Below are 20,730 nucleotides of genomic sequence, written 5' to 3'. Positions count from 1 at the left end.
GGCGGCGGCGGCTAACAGCAGCAGCGGTGCGGCTGTAGGCGGCGCGGGCGGCGGCGGTAGTGGACAACGAGGAGAAAAGGCGGGCCGGGGTCGGCTTATAAGGCCCCCCCGGGGCTCTCCAACTTGAAGAAGGGGTCACTGGGGCGGGGCGGCTTCGGACTCCGGCGGAGTCCGTCTCCCGCACGGCGGCGGAGGCGGTTGCGGCAGCGCCGGCCGGCTGGGTGATACGTCTCCAACATATCCATAATTTTTGATTGCTCCATGCTATTATATTACCCGTTTTGGATGTTTATGGGCTTTACTTTACACTTTTATATCAGTTTTAGGACTAACCTACTAACCGGAGGCCCAACCCGACTTGCTGTTTTTTTGCCTATTTCAGTGTTTGGAAGGAAAGGATATCAAACGGAGTCCAAATGGAATGAAACCTTCGGGAGCGACCTTTTTGGAACAAACGCAATCCAGGAGACTTGTAGTGGACGTCAAGAAGCAGCCAAGGCGGCCACGAGGCAGGAGGGCGCGCCCCCCACCCTCGTGGGCCCCTCGTGGCTCCCCTAACCTACCTCATTCGCCTATATATCCACATACCCTAAAAACATCCAGGAGCACCACGATAAAACTATTTCCACCGCCGCAACCTTCTGTATCCATGAGATCCCATCTTGGAGCCTTCGCCGGTGCTCCACCGGAGGGGGAATCGATCACAGAGGGCCTCTACATCATCTCGAAGGCCTCTCCGATGAGTTGTGAGTAGTTTACCACAGACCTTCGGGTCCATAGTTATTAGCTAGATGGCTTCTTCTCTCTCTTTGAATCTCAATACAATGTTCTCCTCGATCTTCTTGGAGATCTATTTGATGTAACTCTTTTTGCGGTGTGTTTGTCGAGATCCGATGAATTGTGGGTTTATGATCAAGTTTATCTATGACAAATATTTGAATCTCCTCTGAATTCTTTTATGTATGATTGATTATCTTTGCAAGTCTCTTCGAATTATCAGTTTGGTTTGGCCTACTAGATTGACCTTTCTTGCAATGGGAGAAGTGCTTAGCTTTGGGTTCAATCTTGCGGTGTCCTTTCCCAGTGACAGCAGGGGCAGCAAGGCACGTATCATATTGTTGCCATCGAGGATAAAATATGAGGTTTATATCATATTGTTTGAGTTTATCCCTCTACATCATGTCATCTTGCTTAATGCGTTACTCTGTTCTTATGAACTTAATATTATAGATGCAGGCAGGAGTCGGTCGATGTGTGGAGTAATAGTAGTAGATGTAGAATCATTTCGGTCTACTTGTTGCGAACGTGATACCTATATACATGATCATGCCTAGATATTCTCATAACTATGCACTTTTCTATCAATTGCTCGACAGTAATTTATTCACCCACCGTAATACTTATGTTATCTTGAGAGAAGCCACTAGTGAAACCTATGGCCCCCGGGTCTATCTTTTATCATATAAGTTTCCGATCTACTTTATTTTGCAATCTTTACTTTCCAATCTATATCATAAAAATACCAAAAATATTTATCTTATCTTATTATCTCTATCAGATCTCACTTTTGAAAATTACCGTGAAGGGATTGACAACCCTTTTATCGCGTTGGTTGTGAGGTTCTTGTTTTTTTGTGTAGGTACGAGGGACTTTTGAGGAGCCTCCTACTGGATTAATACCTTGGTTCTCAAAACTGAGGGAAATACTTATGTTACTTTGCTGCATCACCCTTTCCTCTTCAAGGGAAAACCAATGCAGTGATCAAGAGGTAGCAAGAAGGATTTCTGGCGCCATTGCCGGGGAGGTCATCGCTCAAGTCAAGACATACCAAGTACCCATCACAAACTCATCTCCCTCGCATTACATTATTTGCCATTTGCCTCTCGTTTTCCTCTCCCCCACTTCACCCTTGCTGTTTTATTCGCCCTCTCTTTCCCGTTCGCTTCTTTTTTCGCTTTCCTTTCTGTGTGCTCGTGTGTTAGTTCGTTTATTTTGTCGTCATGGCTAGTCCTCCTATCATCGTTAGTACTCCCGATCAAGAAGTTCTTAATTTTAAACAAAGGGAGGGAGAAAATATAAACGATGCTTGGCATAGAATTTGTAATGCTCAAAATAGATCTACTAGGAAGCAATCTACTTCCGTTCTTCTTCGCATTTTTTATGTAGGCATTACTCCTTGGAATAGATATATCCTTGATACCATTACCGGAGGGAATTTCTTGGGTAGCCATACTTTTGATGCTTATAATGCTATGTTAGATTTGTTTGGTCCACCTCCTCTTTTGGTTAATGGAACTGTTTTTAACTTTGGAACATGTGATGAAAAGGCTTGAAATTATTGAACATAAAGTTGCCACTGTCGAGTTAATTGAAAATTTGTATAAAAAGATCCACAACCAAATTACCCAATATGAATCTAGGGTTGGAGTTACTTTGAATTTTTTTAAAGAGAAAGAACCTATGGTTAACGAAAGAATAGATCTAGATTCTACGAGAATCGGTAAACTTGAGGATATTATTACCAACTTAGGTTCTGCCTTTTCATCCGTGAAAAATACTCCAACTCCTCCTACCAAAATTGCCAAATTTATGTATGTTCCTAAAAATAAGGATGAATCTTCTAGTAAGGAAATGCGGATCTCAAATCAATAAGTGTTCGTCCCAATTTTCTCGCTTTCGTTAAGGAACATTTTTCTACAAACGGATCTCTTGATTTCTTGCCGAGGAGTTTAATCATTAAGAAAGAAATCCCTACGGGTTATAAGTGTTCTATTAAAGAATTGAATGTCAAAGATGGCAATACTTGGATCTATTCTCGCTTTTATACCTAGCTAGGGGCATTAAACGATAGCGCTTGTTGGGAGGCAACCCAATTTTAATTTTGTTCCTTGCTTTTTGCTTCTATTTAGTAATAAATAATTCATCTAGCTTCTGTTTAGATGTGGTTTTATGTTTTAATTAGAGTTTGTGCAATGTAGAACCTATAGGATAACCTACGCTGATAGTTAATTTGATTCTGCTGAAAAACAGAAACTTTTGCGCGCACGAGAATAATTTTAATAAATCACAGAAATGTGATTTTTAGTTGATTCTTTTTGCCGTAGATCAATAGACAAATTGCCCAGGACTTCCTATTTTAGTAGGATTTTTAGAGTTACAGAAGTATTCGAAAGTTACATATTTCTACAGACTCTTCTATTTTTGACAGATTCTATTTTTCGTGTGTTGTTTGCTTATTTTGATGAATCTATGGCTAGTATCGGGGGGTATGAACCATAGAGAAGTTGTAATAAAGTAGGTTTAACACCAATATAAATAAAGAATGAGTTCATTACAGTATCTTATGTGGTGGTTTTTCTTTCTTGCACTAACGGAGCTCATGAGATTTCCTGTTGAGTTTTGTGTTGTGAAGTTTTCAAGTTTTGGGTAAAGATTTAATGGACTATGGAATAAGGAGTGGCAAGAGCCTAAGCTTAGGGATGCCCATTGCACCCCAAGATAATCCAAGGACAACCAAAAGCCTAAGCTTGTTCGTCTTCATCTATCGGTAACTTTACTTGGAGCTATATTTTTATTCGCCACATGATATGTGTTTTGCTTGGAGCGTCTTGTATGATATGAGTCTTTGCTTATTAGTTTACCACAATCATCCTTGATGTACACACCTTTTCGTAGAGACACACATGATTCGGAATTTATTAGAATACTCTAGGTGCTTCACTTATATCTCTTGAGCTAGACAAGTTTTGCTCTAGTGCTTCACTTATATCTTTTTAGAGCACGGCGCTGGCTTAATTTTGTAGAAATTATTGATATCTCATGCTTCACTTATATTATTTTAAGAGTCTTTTAGAACAGCATGGTATTTTCTATGGTTATAAAATTGGTCCTAATATGATGGGCATCCAAGTTGGGTACAATAAAAACTATCATAGAAAGTGCATTAAACACTATGATCAATCTGATGCTTGATAATTGTTTTGAGATATAAAGGTGGTATTGTTAGAGTCATGCTAGTTGGGTAATTATGAAATTGAGAAATACTTATGTTAAGGTTGGCAAGTCTCGTAGCATGCACGTATGGTAAAAGTTGTGTGACAAATTTGTTGCATGGGTTGCTCTTTTAATTGCCTTCCTTATGTGTGGAGCTCGGGATCGCGCGATGGTTAACTCCTACCAATTCTTCCCCTAGGAGCATGCGTAGTAGTACTTTGCTTCGAGGGCAAGTAAACTTTTGCAATAAGTATATGAGTTCTTTATGACTAATGCGAGTCCATGGATTATACGCACTCTCACCCTTCCACCATTCCTGGCCTCTATTATGCTGCACAACTTTCGCCGGTACCATGCACCCACCATTTACCTTCCTCAAAACAGCCACCATACATACCTATTATGGCATTTCCATAGCCATTCTGAGATATATTACCATGCAACTTTCACCATTCCGTTTATTATGACACACCCCATCATTGTCACATTGCTCTTTGCATGATCATGTAGTTGACATCGTATTTGTGGCAAGGCCACCTTCATAATTTTTCATACATGTCACTCTTGGTTCATTGCATATCCTGGTACACCGCCGGAGGCACATAGATTCATATTTTGTTCTAAGTATTGAGTTGTAATTCTTGAGTTGTAAATCAATAAAAGTCTGATGATCTTCATTAGTAGAGCATTGTCCCAAGTGAGGAAAGGATGATGAAGATTATGATTCCCCCACAAGTCGGGATGAGACTTCGGACTTTATAAAAATAAAAGAGGCCAAAGAAGCCCCCAAAATAAAGAGGCCAAAGAATCCCACCAAATAAAAAATAAAAAAAATGAGAGAAAAGAGAGAAGGGACAATGTTACTATCTTTTTTCCACACTTGTGCTTCAAAATAGCACCATGATCTTCATGATAGAGAGTCTCCTCTGTTGTCACTTTCATATACTAGTGGGAATTTTTCATTATAGAACTTGGCTTGTATATTCCAATGATGGGCTTCCTCAAAATGCCCTAGGTCTTCGTGAGCAAGCAAGTTGGATGCACACCCACTTAGTTTCTCTTGTTGAGCTTTCATATATTGATAGCTTTAGTGCATCCGTCGCATGGCAATCCCTACTCACTCACATTGATATCTATTAATGGGCATCTCCATAGCCCATTGATATGCCTAGTTGATGTGAGACTATCTTCTCCCTTTTTGTCTTCACAACCACCACCCTGTTCCACATATAGTGCTATGTCCATGGCTTGCGCTCATGTATTGCGTGAGAGTTGAAAAAGCTGAAGTGCGTTAAAAAGTATGAACCAATTGCTTGGCTGAAACCAGGGTTGTGCATGATGGGAGTATTTTGTGTGATGAAAATGAAGCATGGCCTAACTATATAATTTTGTAGGGATGAGCTTTCTTTGGCTATGCTATTTTGATAAGACATGCTTACTTGTTAGTATGCTTGAAGTATTACTATTTTTATGTTTTATGAACTTTAATCTTGAATCATTTGGATCTGAACATTCATGCCACAATAAACAAAATTACATTGAAAAATATGCTAGGTAGAATTCAACATCAGAAATTCTGTTTTTATCATTTACCTACTCGAGGACGAGCAGGAATTAAGCTTGGGGATGCTTGATACGTCTCCAATGTATCTATAATTTTTGATTTCTCCATGCTATTATATTACCCTTTTTGGATGTTTATGGGCTTTACTTTACACTTATATATCATTTTTGGGACTAACCTACTAACCGGAGGCTCAACCCGAATTGCTGTTTTTTTGCCTATTTCAGTGTTTCGAAGGAAAGGAATATCAAAGGAGTCCAAATGGAATGAAACCTTCGGGAGCAATCTTTTTGGAACAAACGCAATCTAGGAGACTTGGAGTGGACGTCAAGAAGCAGCCGAGGCGGCCACGAGGCAGGAGGGCGCGCCCTAGGGGGGTGGGCGCGCCCCCCACCCTCGTGGGCCCCTCGTGGCTCCCCTGACCTACCTCCTTTGCCTATATATGTCCACATACCCTGAAAACATCTAGGAGTACCACGAAAAAACTATTTCCACCGCCGCAACCTTCTGTATCCGCGAGATCTCATCTTGGAGCCTTCGATGGCACTCCGCCGGAGGGGGGATCGATCATGGAGGGCCTCTAAATCATCTCCAAGGCCTCTCCGATGAGTTGTGAGTAGTTTACCATAGACCTTCGGGTCCATGGTTATTAGCTAGATGGCTTCTTCTCTCTCTTTGAATCTCAATACAAAGTTCTCCTCGATCTTATTGGAGATCTATTCGATGTAACTCTTTTTGCGGTGTGTTTGTCGAGATCCGATGAATTGTGGGTTTATGATCAAGTTATCTATGAGAATATTTGAATCTCCTCTGAATTCTTTTATGTATGATTGGTTATCTTTGCAAGTCTCTTCGAATTATCAGTTTGGTTTGGCCTACTAGATTGATCTTTCTTGCAATGGGAGAAGTGCTTAGCTTTGGGTTCAATCTTGCGGGGTCCTTCCCCAATGACAGCAGGGGCAGCAAAGGCACGTATTGTGTTGTTGCCATCGAAGATAAAAAGATGGGGTTTATATCATATTGTTTGAGTTTATCCCTCTACATCATGTCATCTTGCTTAATGCGTTACTCTGTTCTTATGAACTTAATACTTTAGATGCAGGCATGAGTCGGTCGATGTGTGGAGTAATAGTAGTAGATGCAGAGTAGTTTCGTTCTACTTGTTGTGGACGTGATGCCTATATGCATGATCATGCCTAGATATTTTCATAACTATGCACTTTTCTATCAATTGCTCGGTAGTAATTTGTTCACACACCATAATACTTATGCTATCTTGAGAGAAGCCACTAGTGAAACCTATGGTCCCCGGGTCTATCTTTTACTATATAAGTTGCCGATCTACTTTATTTTGCAATCTTTACTTTCCAATCTATATCATAAAAATACCAAAAATAGTTATCTTATCTTATTATCTCTATCAGATCTCACTTTCGCAAGTTACCGTGAAGGGATTGACAACCCATTTATCGTGTTGGTTGCGAGGTTCTTGTTTGTTTGTGTAGGTACGAGGGACTTTTGAGGAGCCTCCTACTGGATTGATACCTTGGTTCTCAAAACTGAGGGAAATACTTAAGCTACTTTGCTGCATCACCCTTTCCTCTTCAAGGAAAAACCAACGCAATGCTTAAGAGGTAGCACTGGGCCTTCGGCCCAGTTCGGTCCAAGTTTTTTTTAAATAACAATTTCGTCGCAGAGAAAATGCTAATAAAATATAAAAAATTCTAAAAATTCCAGAAACAATTTTCACCGTCCAAACCTAATATTTAGGACAAGATGAACATTTTTCTGTACTAAAATGCAATTTTCAAAAAATGCAAGTTTTCTCTAATTCAAATAAAATAGCAATCAAAATACAAATAAAATAATAATTTTATTTTAAAATTCTTTCTCCAATATTTCTCTTCTATTGAAGATGTCATATTATCTTCTCTCACATTTTTTATTGGAAATATTTGGAGAGAAAAATATTAAAATCAAATTGATCCTCTTTTCAAATTTGAAATAAATTCAAATATGAATTTGGTGAAACCTCAAACTCTCTCCTTGGGTCCTTGAGTAGCTTAAGATTTCTAGGATCACAAACAAAATGCAAAAATAGATATGCATATGATGATCTATGTATAACATCCAAATTGAAAATTGGGATGTTAAAAACCTACCCCCCTTAAGATGAATCTCACCCTCGAGATTCGGGTTGGTCAGCAAAAAGGTTTGGGTGGTCCTTGCGGAGATCTCCTTCTCGCTCCCAGGTGGCTTCCTCTTCGGTATGGTGGCTCCACTGAACTTTGCAAAACTTGATAACCTTGCTGCGAGTAACTCGACTGGAAAACTCGAGAATCTTGAATGGCTTCTCTTCATAGGTCAAATCACTATCCAACTGAATTGCTTCCAGTGGCACTGTATCTCTCAGAGGAATATCGTCCATCTCGGTGAGGCACTTCTTCAACTGGGAAACATGAAACACATCATGAACTCCTGACAATCCTTCGGGCAATTCCAACTTGTACGCAACTTCTCCTATGCGTTCCAAAACTTTGTATGGTCCCACGAAACATGGTGCTAGCTTTCCCTTGACTCCAAAATGTTTAACTCCTCGAAGGGGGACACACGAAGATATGCTTTGTCTCCAACTTCATAGACTATCTCCTTACGTTTAGTATCTGCATAACTCTTTTGCCTCGTTTGGGCTACCTTGAGTCAGTCTCGAATCAACTTAACCTTCTCCTCAGAATATCTGATTAAGTCTGGTCCGAACAATTGTCGGTCTCCAACTTCATCCCACTATAACGGTGTCCTGCACCTCCTTCTGTACAAGGCTTCGAAAGGGGCCATCTTCAAACTGGCTTGATAACTATTGTTATAAGAGAACTCTGCATAGGGCAAATTGTCATCCCAACTAGATTCATAATCTAGCGCACAGGCTCTCAACATGTCCTCCAGAATCTCATTGACTCTCTTGGTCTGTCCATCTGTCTGTGGATGAAAGGCTGTACTGAACTCTAGCCTGGTACCCAAAGTTTCATGCAACTGATTCCAAAACTTTGAAGTAAACTGTGTTCCTCTATCTGATACAATAGTCCTTGGAACTCCATGCAGACATATGATCCTAGTCATGTATATCTTTGCCAACTTAGCACTCGTATAAGTTGTCTTCACCGGGATGATGGTCTACTTTCGTCAGGCGATCAACTACAACCCAGATAGAGTCATAGCCTGAACGAGTCCTGGGTAATCGAGTGATAAAATCCATGCCAAGTTTATCCCACTTCCATTCGGGTATCGGCAACGGCTGTAGCAATCCTGCTGGCTTTTGATGCTCTGCCTTGACTCTCTGACATACATCGCATACTGCTACATACTCGGCAATATCGTTCTTCATTCCTATCCACCAGAAACTTTCCTTCAAATCCAGATACATCTTGGTGTTGCCTGGGTGAATTGAGTAAGGCGAATCATGAGCCTCCTGGAGAATCAACTTCCTGATCTTAGGGTCATTAGGCACATAAATACGATCCTCAAACCATAAAGTGTCGTGCTCATCCTCACAAAATCCTTTAGCCTTTCATTTACTCATCCTTTCCTTTATCTCGGCAATCTCCTTGTCCGTCTTTTGAGCTTCCCTGATCTTACCCAACAAAGTGGACTGAATTTCCAATGTTGTAACATAACCTCTCGGAACTATCTCCAAGCAAAGTTCTCGAAGGTCATCTGCTAACTCCTTAGGTAATCCTTCGGTTATGAGTGTGTTAACATAACTTTTGCGGATCAACGCATCTGCTACGACATTGGCCTTTTCTGGATGATAAAGCAATCTCATGTCATAGTCCTTTATGAGCTCCAACCATCTCCTTTGCCTGAGGTTTAACTCCTTCAGCGTGAAGATGTACTTCAAACTCTTATGATCCGTGTAAACGTCACAATGGTTTCCGATGAGAAAATGTCTCCATGTCTTGAGCGCATGCACTACGGCTGCTAACTCCAAATCATGGGTAACATAATTCAACTCATGAGATTGAAGCTGTGGTGAGGCATATGAAACAACTCTTCCTTCCTGCATAAGCACACCTCCAAGTCCTCGACGGGAAGCGTTGCAATATACTTGGAAATCCTTGCGTTGGTCTGGGAGAATCAGCATTGGGGCTATAACCAAACGTTTCTTCAACTCTTGAAAACTAGCCTCACATTCCCCAGTCCATTTAAACTTGGTGTCCTTCTTCAATAACTCCGTCATGGGTTTCGCGATCTTGGAAAAATTCTCAATGAACCTCCGATAATAACATGCGAGTCCAAGTAAACTTTTGATCTCTCCCACTGAAGTGGGTGCCAACCATTTAGTGACAGAAGCAACCTTGGTAGGGTCTGCTGCTATTCCTTCTCCGGATATAACATGTCTGAGAAATCCAACTTCCTTCAACCAGAACTAACATTTGCTGAACTTGGCATATAACTGATGTTTTCTGAGCTTCTCAAGAACCAAATGCAAATGCTCCTTATGCTCTTCTTCATTCTTCGAGTAGACCAAAATTTCATCAGTGAACACCACGATGAACTTATCCAAAAACTCCATGAACACCTTGTTCATCATACTCATGAAATAGGCAGGGGCATTAGTCAAACCAAATGACATAACCATATACTCATATAGCCCATACCCCGTGGTAAAAGTTGTCTTAGGTATATCCTGCTCTCGGATCTTCAACTGGTGATAACCTGATTGAAGATTGATCTTGGAGAAAACTTTAGCTCCTTGCAACTGGTCAAACAAATCATTGATCATTGATAGAGGGTATTTGTTCTTGATCGTCACCTCATTCGGCGCACGATAATCAACAACCATCCTCAAAGATCCATCTTTCTTCTCCACTAGAAGCACCGGGGCTCCCCAAGGTGATGAACTTGGTCGAATGTAACCTTTCTCTAGTAACTCCTTTATTTGTTTCTTGATTTCCTCCAGATCCTTTGCGGGCATCCGATACGATCTCTTGGATATTCGTCCAGTGCCTGGCAATAGCTCAATCAAAAACTCAATGTCTCGATCTAGTGGCATGCCTGGCAACTCTTCTGGAAATACATCGGGATAATTCTTCACCACTGATACTTCCTCATGTACAACTCCTGATAAGGAATTCACTTGAGTCCTCCTCGGTGCATGCCTGGATATATACTTGATCCTCTTTCCTTCCGGGGTGGTGAGAAGAATTGATTTACTCGCACAATCAATGTTTCCCTTAAACTTGGATAGCCAATCCATGCCTAGTATCACATCCAGTCCTTGTGACTCCAGAACAATCAGGTTGGTGGAGAAAACATGTCTACATATGGTTACTGGCAACTGATAGTTTCCCCTACTAGCCATATACTCCGCTCCTGGGGAACTTACTAACATAGGTGACTTAAGGGCTACTGTTGGCAACTTATACTTATCCACAAATCCCCTTGATATGAATGAATGCGATGCACCAGTATCGAAAAGAACAAGTGCGGTAAATGCATTAATCAAAAACTTGCCGACAACTATGTCGGGTTGATCCTCAATCTCCTCCACACTGACGTGGTTCACCTGACCTTTAGTGAAGGGATTGGGCTTCTTTGCAGAACCTCCATTGCCATTTCCATTATTGGCTTCAAGACAATCATTGGCATAATGTCCGGTCTTCTAGCACTTGAAACAAGTAATGTGGCTCAGATCCCTCTTGGCTGGTGTAGCGGGGTTGGAACGGTTCTGACTGCTGCTTCCTCCTTTCCCATTGCCATTCTTGGGACCACAATGGTTGTGCGAACTTGCTCCATTGTGCGTGTGTCCTCCATGGTTATGGCCTCCATGGTTATGAGTATGTCCTCCCGAGTAGCGGGGCTTCTGTTGAGCTCCAGAAGTGTACCTCCCCTGTCCATACTTCCTTTTGCAATTATCAATTTGTTGTTGCTTGCCTTCTATCATGAGGGCCCTGTCTACCAACTCCTGGTAGTTGTTGAATGTTGCCACCATCAACTGCATACTCAGCTCATCATTGAGTCCCTCAAGAAACTTCTCTTGCTTCGCAGCATCTGTGGCCACATGATCTGGGGCATAGCGTGCTAACTTGCTAAACTCATCCACGTACTGTCCCACTGTATGGCCTCCTTGGCGCAAGTTGCGAAACTTGCGCTTCTTCATGCTCATTGCTCCTACTGAAACATGGGCGGTGCGGAAAGCCTGCTGAAACTGATCCCATGTAACTGTATTAATGGGGTAAGTGGTGGTGAAGTTCTCCCACCAAGATGATGCCGGTCCATCAAGCTGATGTGTGGCAAAGCGCACTCTCTTCGCATCTGTGCATCCTGCAGTGGTCAGCTCTCTTCCAATCTTGTGGAGCCAATCATCTGCAACAATCAGCTCAGTGCTACTAGAGAACACCGGCGGATTCAAACTCATAAAACAGGCTAGGTTGTCAACAGGGGGTGGTGGCGGTGGGTTGTTGTTGTTGTTGTTGTTGTTGCCTTGGTTCTGGTTCTGAACTAGCATCTGCATCAAGGCATTCTGCTACTGGATCAACTGAGTGAGCTCCTGTGGGAACACGAATCCATTGTAACATCTTGGAGGCATCTGATGGGTTAGAAGGGGTGAGAAAATAGAATAGAGATAGGCCTAAGAGAGATTCACTACCCATATGCTCATGAGACAAACACAATCAATTCACTTCATTCAATAGCACACAAGGTTCACACAAACGATCTAAACTACGATTACAAACTCGATCGATGCTAACTAGTTGGAAGAATACTACTAGTTACATGGTGGTCGTCTAGAAATTTTGATCAGAGGAAGACTCCATGATATCTGCTCCAGCTTCATCAATGTAGTCGTCATCACTGTCATCATTTGCATCACTATCCGTGTCAGTGTCGTCCAAGATGATGTAGTCCTTCGAAGGGATCTCCTTTGCTGGTTCTCGCTTATGATTCTCCACTAGTAGTCCTAGCTTCCTCTTCAGATCTTCATGCTTCTCAAGTAGTACAACAATTTCTTCCTCATATCCATCGCGTGTAAACTTGAGTTCCTCTTCTAGCTCGTTCTTTTTCTTCATCAGCTTCTTGATCTTCTTCATGTTCAAACATAGTTGATTCTCTTGTCGGTGAATATGATCACCCATCTCCTGAATGTATGCTGCAATTGATCCATCCTTCCTGGTACGAATCATCTCCCATTCTTCGTCTCGGCAGCCACATATTTGGTAGATAGTGTTTTCCAGCACCTTGTGATACACATCACATATGCGTCCAAAGGTGATATGGGCAGCCATGCTCTTTCCTAAACTCCAGCTTGGTGCATCTAGGTAGAAATCAATGGGCTCCATTGTTGGCGCGAATGTCCTCCTAGGTACCCAGACTTTGATCTTCCAGCGCTCCTTTTCCGGTACAGTTGTAGATAAAGTCCCAGTGAAGCTTGGTAATCCAATGTTCAGGTACTTGGTGACTTCCTTCAAGTGTCGTCTGGAAGGGGTGTCGTCATTCGGCTGAGTGAACTTGTTCTTGGGGTCCGCCATCTATGGAATAGAAATAGAGGAGAATTAGAAATGAGCAGAAGAGAAATCTTGTGGTTTATTCTAGTGGTCGCGTCCTACAGTCAGCGTGGGCTCTGATACCAACTTGAAGCGACCACGATCCCGATGGACCGAAGTCTCTGTGCTTAAGTGTCATCCTTGAACGGTAATGCTGACACACACAGTACTCGAGGAATTATAACAGAGTTCAATGACACACTTATTACATCGAGTCCTCATAAAGAGTATGATTACACAAAAATATCATGGCTGAAGACCATCTAAACTAAATAACTATGGAAGCTTCGAAGGTAAATGAGTCCATCAACTCCAACGGCATAGCTGAGTGCAAGACCTATCGCACCTTATTCATCGTTTGAGTAGTCTGCAACATGAGACGTTGCAACCATGTAGGTCAGCACATTGAATATGCTGGCAGACTTACATTGTAAAGCAATGAAATGCAAGAACTATATCTACATGCAATATTTGGCTAGTGGAGGCTCTAAGTTTATGATTTTGCATAAAGGTAGTTTTTCCCTACAATAAAGGAATAAATTTATTTAACTACTCCCAAGTTGAGCCAATATTTGAGAAGGTTTCCCCAACTCAAAATCCCAATTAAATAAGTATCATCATTGACCCAATTCAATTAATTAAGAGTGATAAGATCAACAATAATATCCAATTCCATATACTCAAAATGTCCATAATCGGGGACACGACTAACCATGATTAGTTCATACACTCTGAGAGGTTGCACACTTTCCCCCACAAGACTCGACCGCATCCATGATCGGAAGATTGAGACATAGTCTTTCTAAAGCATTAACTCTCCACTCTGGGCAGATCGGTACACCTACTTTCCCTGTACATCTGCTAGTCCACCCCTTCAAGAGCTCATACAACTTACTCAACTATGCCAGAGCCCATAATGTCCTGTGGCTGCACACGAAAGTTTCTAGTCATGAAATATCATATGATCCCTTTGAGCCTGGGTGGCGAACCGAGGAAAAATCACACGGATACCCCGGGATTTCCTTAATGGACAACACTGGGTTCCCCAGGTGCCCTAACCAATCCACCTAGATGTGTATTAAAGTTGCCACCTTAATGTTGTCCAAAATTAATAACTCTCATAACTTCCTTGTTAATCACGATCCAATCCCCGTCTACAAGCATGGCTAAGCAATCATAAAGCATAACGTATATTCCCGGGGTGATCAAAAGGTATTAGGTTCCTACCTCAAGTACTACAACCAAACCACATGTTCCCAATCCTACTCATGAAAATATTTGAGGGGCAATACTAATGCATTGTAAAAACTGGGTATGGAAGAGTATGATCATAGTGTAACTTGCCTTGCTGACGATCTGCAAACTCTAGAGATTCGTAGTAACAAGCTTCACACTCTGGGTGATCTAACATAGACAAACAGTAGCATACATAAGCAATCACTCAATGAAACAAAGAGAATCGAGAAAAGATCCAAATCAAACACAAAACAAGCAAACGGCTAACTAAACAAAAACAAAACCTAACAGCATTATTATCGTGTGTATTAGATCTTAACAGTAGGTACATGTGATTAGCTACGATTAGCAAAAAGAAACAACTCAAACGGAGAAATGAAACTCAAGATACAAACGAAACAAGATCGTTTACTAATCTGAATTAAACTCAAATTTTAAAGTGTCAAAATCATGTTCAAGTTGGTTAACTGAAAACAACAGATTGTTATGAATATTTAGGCATTGGTTTCATCTAATTTGGACGAACGAGTAAAAATATGCGCTAGTTTTAAGATTAGGGGGCTAAATCACGATAAAACTATTCGTGGATAGGTCCGTGGCCGAAAGTAAAACTACAAAGAAAAAACTACCGAGTGAACGTTCGTTAACAGAACTAAACAAACTAAAATCGTTTACTAACAGATCTAAATGAACGAACGTTCGTTAACTAACTAAACCGGTCTAAAAAATAAACCGAGAAAACCTAAAAAAAGGGGTTGGGTTTCGGTGGTTTTTACCTGTTCTTGAAAAAAAAAACAGCGGCGGTGATGGCAGGTCTGACGGTGCCGGCGGAGAGGCGGCAGCGGCGAGCAAGGCGGCGGCGGCTTCGGGCGAGGCGGAGTGGAAGCGGCACGGTGCGGGCGGCGACGGCGGCTAACAGCAGCAGCGGTGCGGCAGCAAGCGGCACGGGCGGCGGCGGCTAACAGCAGCAACGGTGCGGCAGCAAGCGGCACGGGCGGCGGCGGCGGCTCGGGTGGCGGCGGCGGCGGTGGCTACGGGATTTGCGGCGGTGGGCGACAAGGAGAAAAGGCGGGCCGGGGTCGGCTTATAAGTCCCCCAGGGCTCTCCGACTTGGAGAAGGGGTCGCCGGGGCGGGGCGGCTCCGGACTCCGATGGAGTCCGTCTCCCGCACGGCGGCGGAGGCGGTTGCGGTGGCGCGGGCCGGCTGGGCCTTTGGCCCAGTTCGGTCCAAGTTTTTTTAAAATAATAATTTCGCCACAGAGAAAAATCCTAATAAAATATTAAAAAAATTCTAAAATTCCAGAAACAATTTTCACTGTCCAAACCTAATATTTAGGACAAGATGAACATTTTTCTGGACTAAAGTGCAATTTTCAAAAAATGCAAGTTTTCCCTAATTCAAATAAAATAGCACTTAAAATACAAATAAAATAATAATTTGATTTTAAAATTATTTCTCCAATATTTCTCTTCTGTTGAAGAAGTCATATTATCTTCTCTCTTTTTTATTGAAAATATTTGGAGAGAAAAATATTAAAATCAAAGTGATCCTCTTTTCAAATTTGAAATAAATTCAAATATGAATTTTGTGAAACCTCCAACTCTATCCTTGGGTCCTTGAGTTGCTTAAGATTTCTAGGATCACAAACAAAATGCAAAAATAAATCTGATATGGATATGATGATCTATGTATAACATCCAAATTGAAAATTGGGAGGTTACAGTTTTGAAATTCTACTGAATCCAAAACTCGTCTGAAATTCATGAACCTTTGGCATGCTATCATGGAATGTCATCAGCACGCCGTGGTAAAAATAATTGTCCTATTTGGGGCAGGTTTTGGTATAATCTTCTCACAAATCAGAGCTTCTCACTAGAAGCCTCATGGTTCCGGTAGGGAACGTGTCACCGTTTTGGATGAAACGATATTCGTTGCCTCTTCTTGCTTTCAAATTTTTTCTGGTGTCAACATAGAACAACAAGAAAGTCGTGTTAAATTTTGGAATTTTTCGGGGTTTGTTTGGACATTTTTATACATTAACTGAGTTTTCTATGAATTTATGTGCATAATTCAAAATTGAACTACAACACATGCTCCAGTGCATAAAAAAGGGTTGAATAATCAAATGTGTGTCCTTGGTTGCATGCTCAGGTCCCATGCAAGAAATGGGAATGAATGTCAAACACCTCGGCACCGTCGCTTGGCCGCAAACATTGAGATGCATGGTTTTTAAATTCTAGTAAATCCAAAACTCATCTGAAATTCATGAAACTTGGCATGCTATCATGGAACAGCATCAACATGCTGTGGTGAAAAAAGTGTCCCATTTGGGGCAGGTTTGGGTATAAGCTTCTCACAGACCGGAGCTTCTCACAACAAGCCTCATGGTTCCGGTAGGGAATGTGTCACCTTTGTGGACGAAACGATATTCGTTGCCTCTTCTTGCTTTCAATTTTTTTCCTAGTGTTAACATAGAACAACTGAAGTGTTGTGTTAAATTTTGGATTTTTTCGGGGTTCATTTGGACATTTTTATACATCAATTGAGTTTTCTATGCATTTATATGCATAATTCAAAGTTGAACTACAGGCACATGCTCCAGTGCATATAAATGGGTTGAAAAATCAAATGTGTGTCCTTAGTTGGATGCTCAGGTCTCATGCAAGAAACGAGAATGAATGTCAAACACCTCGGTGCCGTCACTTGGCCGCAAACATTGAGATACATGGTTTTAAAATTCTAGTGAATCCAAAACTCATATGAAATTCATGAAACTTGGCATGCTATCATGGAACGACATCAACATGTTGTGGTGAAAAAATTATCCCATTTGGGGCAGGTTTGGGTATAAGTTTCTCACAAACCAGAGCTCCACACAACAAGCATCATGGTTCCGGTAGGGAACGTGTCACCTTTGTGGACGAAACGATATCTGTTGCCTCTTCTTACTTTCAAATTTTTTCTAGTGTCAACATAGAACAACAAGAGTGTTGTGTTAAAATTCGGAATTTTTCAGCATTCGTTTGGACATTTTTATACATTAATTGGGTTTTCTAGGCATTTTATGTGCATAATTCAAATTTGAACTACAGGCACATGCTCCAGTGCATATAACTAGGTTGAAAAGTCAAATGTGTGTCCTTGGGTGCATGCTTAGGTCCTATGCAAGAAATGGGAATGAATTTCAAACACTACGGCACCGTTGCTTGCCGGCAAAATGTTGATATACTTTGTTTTTAAATTCTAGTAACTCGTCTGAATTTCATGAAACTTGGCATGCTATCATGGAACGGCACCCGACAAGCTGTGGTATTTTTCGTGGCCAATTTGAGAGAAGGCGCACTCAAATAAACGGCAAAGAAAGACATTTTGAAACAAATAGCTGCCACCTTATCATCTCAAACGTTTGTATAATTTAAATCATGGGCATTCTGTTAACCATTCATGTGACGCCACGTGTCACACTTTTAATGGCTGGGAGGTGTTGTGCGAACAGCTTCTCAAGAGGCGTGCGAGCGCAGTTCATTGCGCAGGCTGATCGGGAGGCGTGCAAGTTGTCCTCCAATGCATAGGCTCACTAGGAAGCATGCGAGCTGTACACTGCGCAGACTCACTGGGAAGCAAGCCCTTTGGCTTCCATGGCCGCCTGGCTTACTCGCATCCTCTCCATTAATGGCACCCGTGCCGCTGTTTAATACGGGTGGCCTTACTGTTCGCCTCCCATTCCCCTCCCGCTGACCTCCACCAACGCCATGGCGCAGAAGGATCATCTGCCACTAATCTTCTAATTTGGTGAAGTCGACTTCGAGCTGGACGAGATAGAAAAGAAGGAGGAATGGGGCCTCATGGACATGACCTTGAACCAGCTGGCCGCGACGGTTGCTGCCCCCGCGCCAGTCCCAACTCCCATCCCTATGCCCGTGCCTGCGACTATCCCAATAGCATTGATGGGCTGGTCGCCGAGAACTATCGCAAAGTTCGAAGCCACGGGCATCAGTGAGGTCCCCGCAGACCTGCGCGAGCTCGTGTACATGCCAGCGCCAGCGCCTGTGCCCGTGCGCGCCCCTGCACCCACCATGGCGCCGGTCCCCGTGCGTTTGCCTGCACCCGTGCCCCTGCGCATGCCCCCTCAGTGTCATGGGACGCCGCCGTTGGCCGCTACCTCGCGGCACCGCGAGTTGCTGTCCTCCTGCGCCCCGCCCGTTGATCACGCGATGACTGGATGTTTGATTTTCAAGTGAAGAACATTTTGTGTTGCCTTGAAGACTTCAACAACGGTGTCCCGGAGGACGACAACGACAACACTGGCGCGGCACGCCGCCACCAGAATTAGTTTTTTTCGTTTAATACTGTATCTCGATCGTATGAATATAAAGTTGTAGTGTGACTGAATGAAACATATGATTTGAGAAAACTTGTGTTTTTCTCTCTAAATGTACAGACTTATTAAACGATTAAAAATTCAATGATTTTTAAATTTAAAACACTCATCGCAACTGTTTAAGATAGAACACCCGTATGCAAACCGACAGCTTCCCCAGTAAGCCAAGAGAAAATGTGCCAAGCAGGATTTGTGGAGCTCTTCATCGCAAACGTTTTAGATAGAACACCCGTATGCAAAGCGAGAGCTACGGTCTTCCCCAGTAAGCCAAGGAAAAAAATTGCCGCGCAGGGTTTGTGCATCCCTTCATCACAAACAGTTCAGATTATATACGGTATGCAAAGCGAGAGCTATGGTTCCTTCGCCGCTAAGCCAAGAGAAAATCTGGCACGCATGATTTGTACATCCCTTCAATGCAAACAATTTTGTAGGATGACCCATGTGTAGCCACGTACAGACAATTTGGTTAGATTTGCATCTGCCATATTGGGTACATTGCCATTTGTCAAACTGGAAAGATTGACATTTGTTGATCTAGTAACATTGCCCTTTGTCAACTTTGTAACACTGCCATTTGCCAAAATTTGCAGCTAAAAATCACTAGCACCATCTAATTTTTGCAACTAAAATTTAGTAAGCATAGATTTCATTCATGGATTAAGTAGTCTTCATTATACAAATAGTTCAACTCGACAGCTAAACCGATGAAACTTTTCACCAGTTTTTGCCAACCACACACTGAAATAGCTAGTTCAACTATATATACTAGCTAATTTTAAGTACGTTGTACAGTTCAACCATATCTATAGTCAGATGAACTGAACAAAATAGCCCCTAAATACTACTACTACTACTACGAAGGGGCTTTGTACTACTTCCAGCAGCCTCTCCTCTGTCGAGCACGCTCAGTAAGAGGCAGAGGAGGAGGAGCCTACCGACGAGCTAGACAACTGCAATCCGGTGCCTGCCGCTGCTGCACCTTCAGTGACACTCACCTCAAACACCCTCTGCCGCTCCAGATGACCCCTCTTGAAGTAGCGGGACTCCTCGTAGATATCCTCATTCCTCGCCTCTATGGTGGTGCGTGCCACAACCACGGTAGTGGTAAGACTCTTTACGTGATCGAAGAGGCGCTCCTCCTCCTCCTGTAAGAACTCGATGTAGCGTGCAAGGTCGCTGAAGCACGTGCGGGCCTCCACCTCCACCTCCCCCCTTTGGGCAGCAGTGGCGGAGTGGGTGATGACCCCGGCGGTCGACGGGTTGGCGGCCACGATGGCTGATGGTGGGATGGCGGCCACGACGGCCACCTCCCACCTTCGGGCCGCGGTGGCGGAGCGAATGATGACCATGGTGACCGACAGTGGGGTGGCGGCCACGACGGCAACCTCTCGTCTTTGGGCCGCTGCAGCGGAGTGGGTGATGGCCCTGGCTTTTGACGGTGGTGTGGGGGACACGGCGGAAGACGGTGGGGTGGCGGCAATGGCGGCCGGCAACAGCTATCGACGGGCAGCGGCGGTGGAGCGTGTGGTGGGGTATGCGCGCACACTCAGCAGGGACGCCACACGCACTACACTACACCGGAGACTGCGCCACCACGGTGTAGCCTCCCAGCTGGAGCTGTCCTCTGATGATGGTGGAGTGGCTGAGCGACGACGATAGGCTGTTACCATTGACGATTGTGGGAGAAGCAGACGAGATAAGCTACAGCGGGGGAGGGGAAAATGCGACGCAGGACTCGCCGGTCGTGAGGGTTTATATAGCATGCTGGTAAGCACTAGTATTTTGCCGGATTTCGCCGAGTTGGGCGGGAAGATTGCGCGGCTATGTGCGGTAACCTGCGCGGTTACGTGGGAACGGGCTCACTGACGATTTATTGGCATCACTTCGAGCCACCGTTTGGCCAAAAGAACGCCTCCACGCACTACTCAAGATTGCGCTCGAAGCCGTTTGCGGCAGTAGGGTGACAAGATGTGCGAGAGGAGGACAAAAGGACATGTACACATACACTTAATAA

Source organism: Triticum aestivum, chromosome 4B (assembly GCF_018294505.1).
Source record: "Triticum aestivum cultivar Chinese Spring chromosome 4B, IWGSC CS RefSeq v2.1, whole genome shotgun sequence".
Lineage (NCBI taxonomy): Eukaryota > Viridiplantae > Streptophyta > Magnoliopsida > Poales > Poaceae > Triticum > Triticum aestivum.
This window is presented reverse-complemented; position numbering follows the sequence as displayed.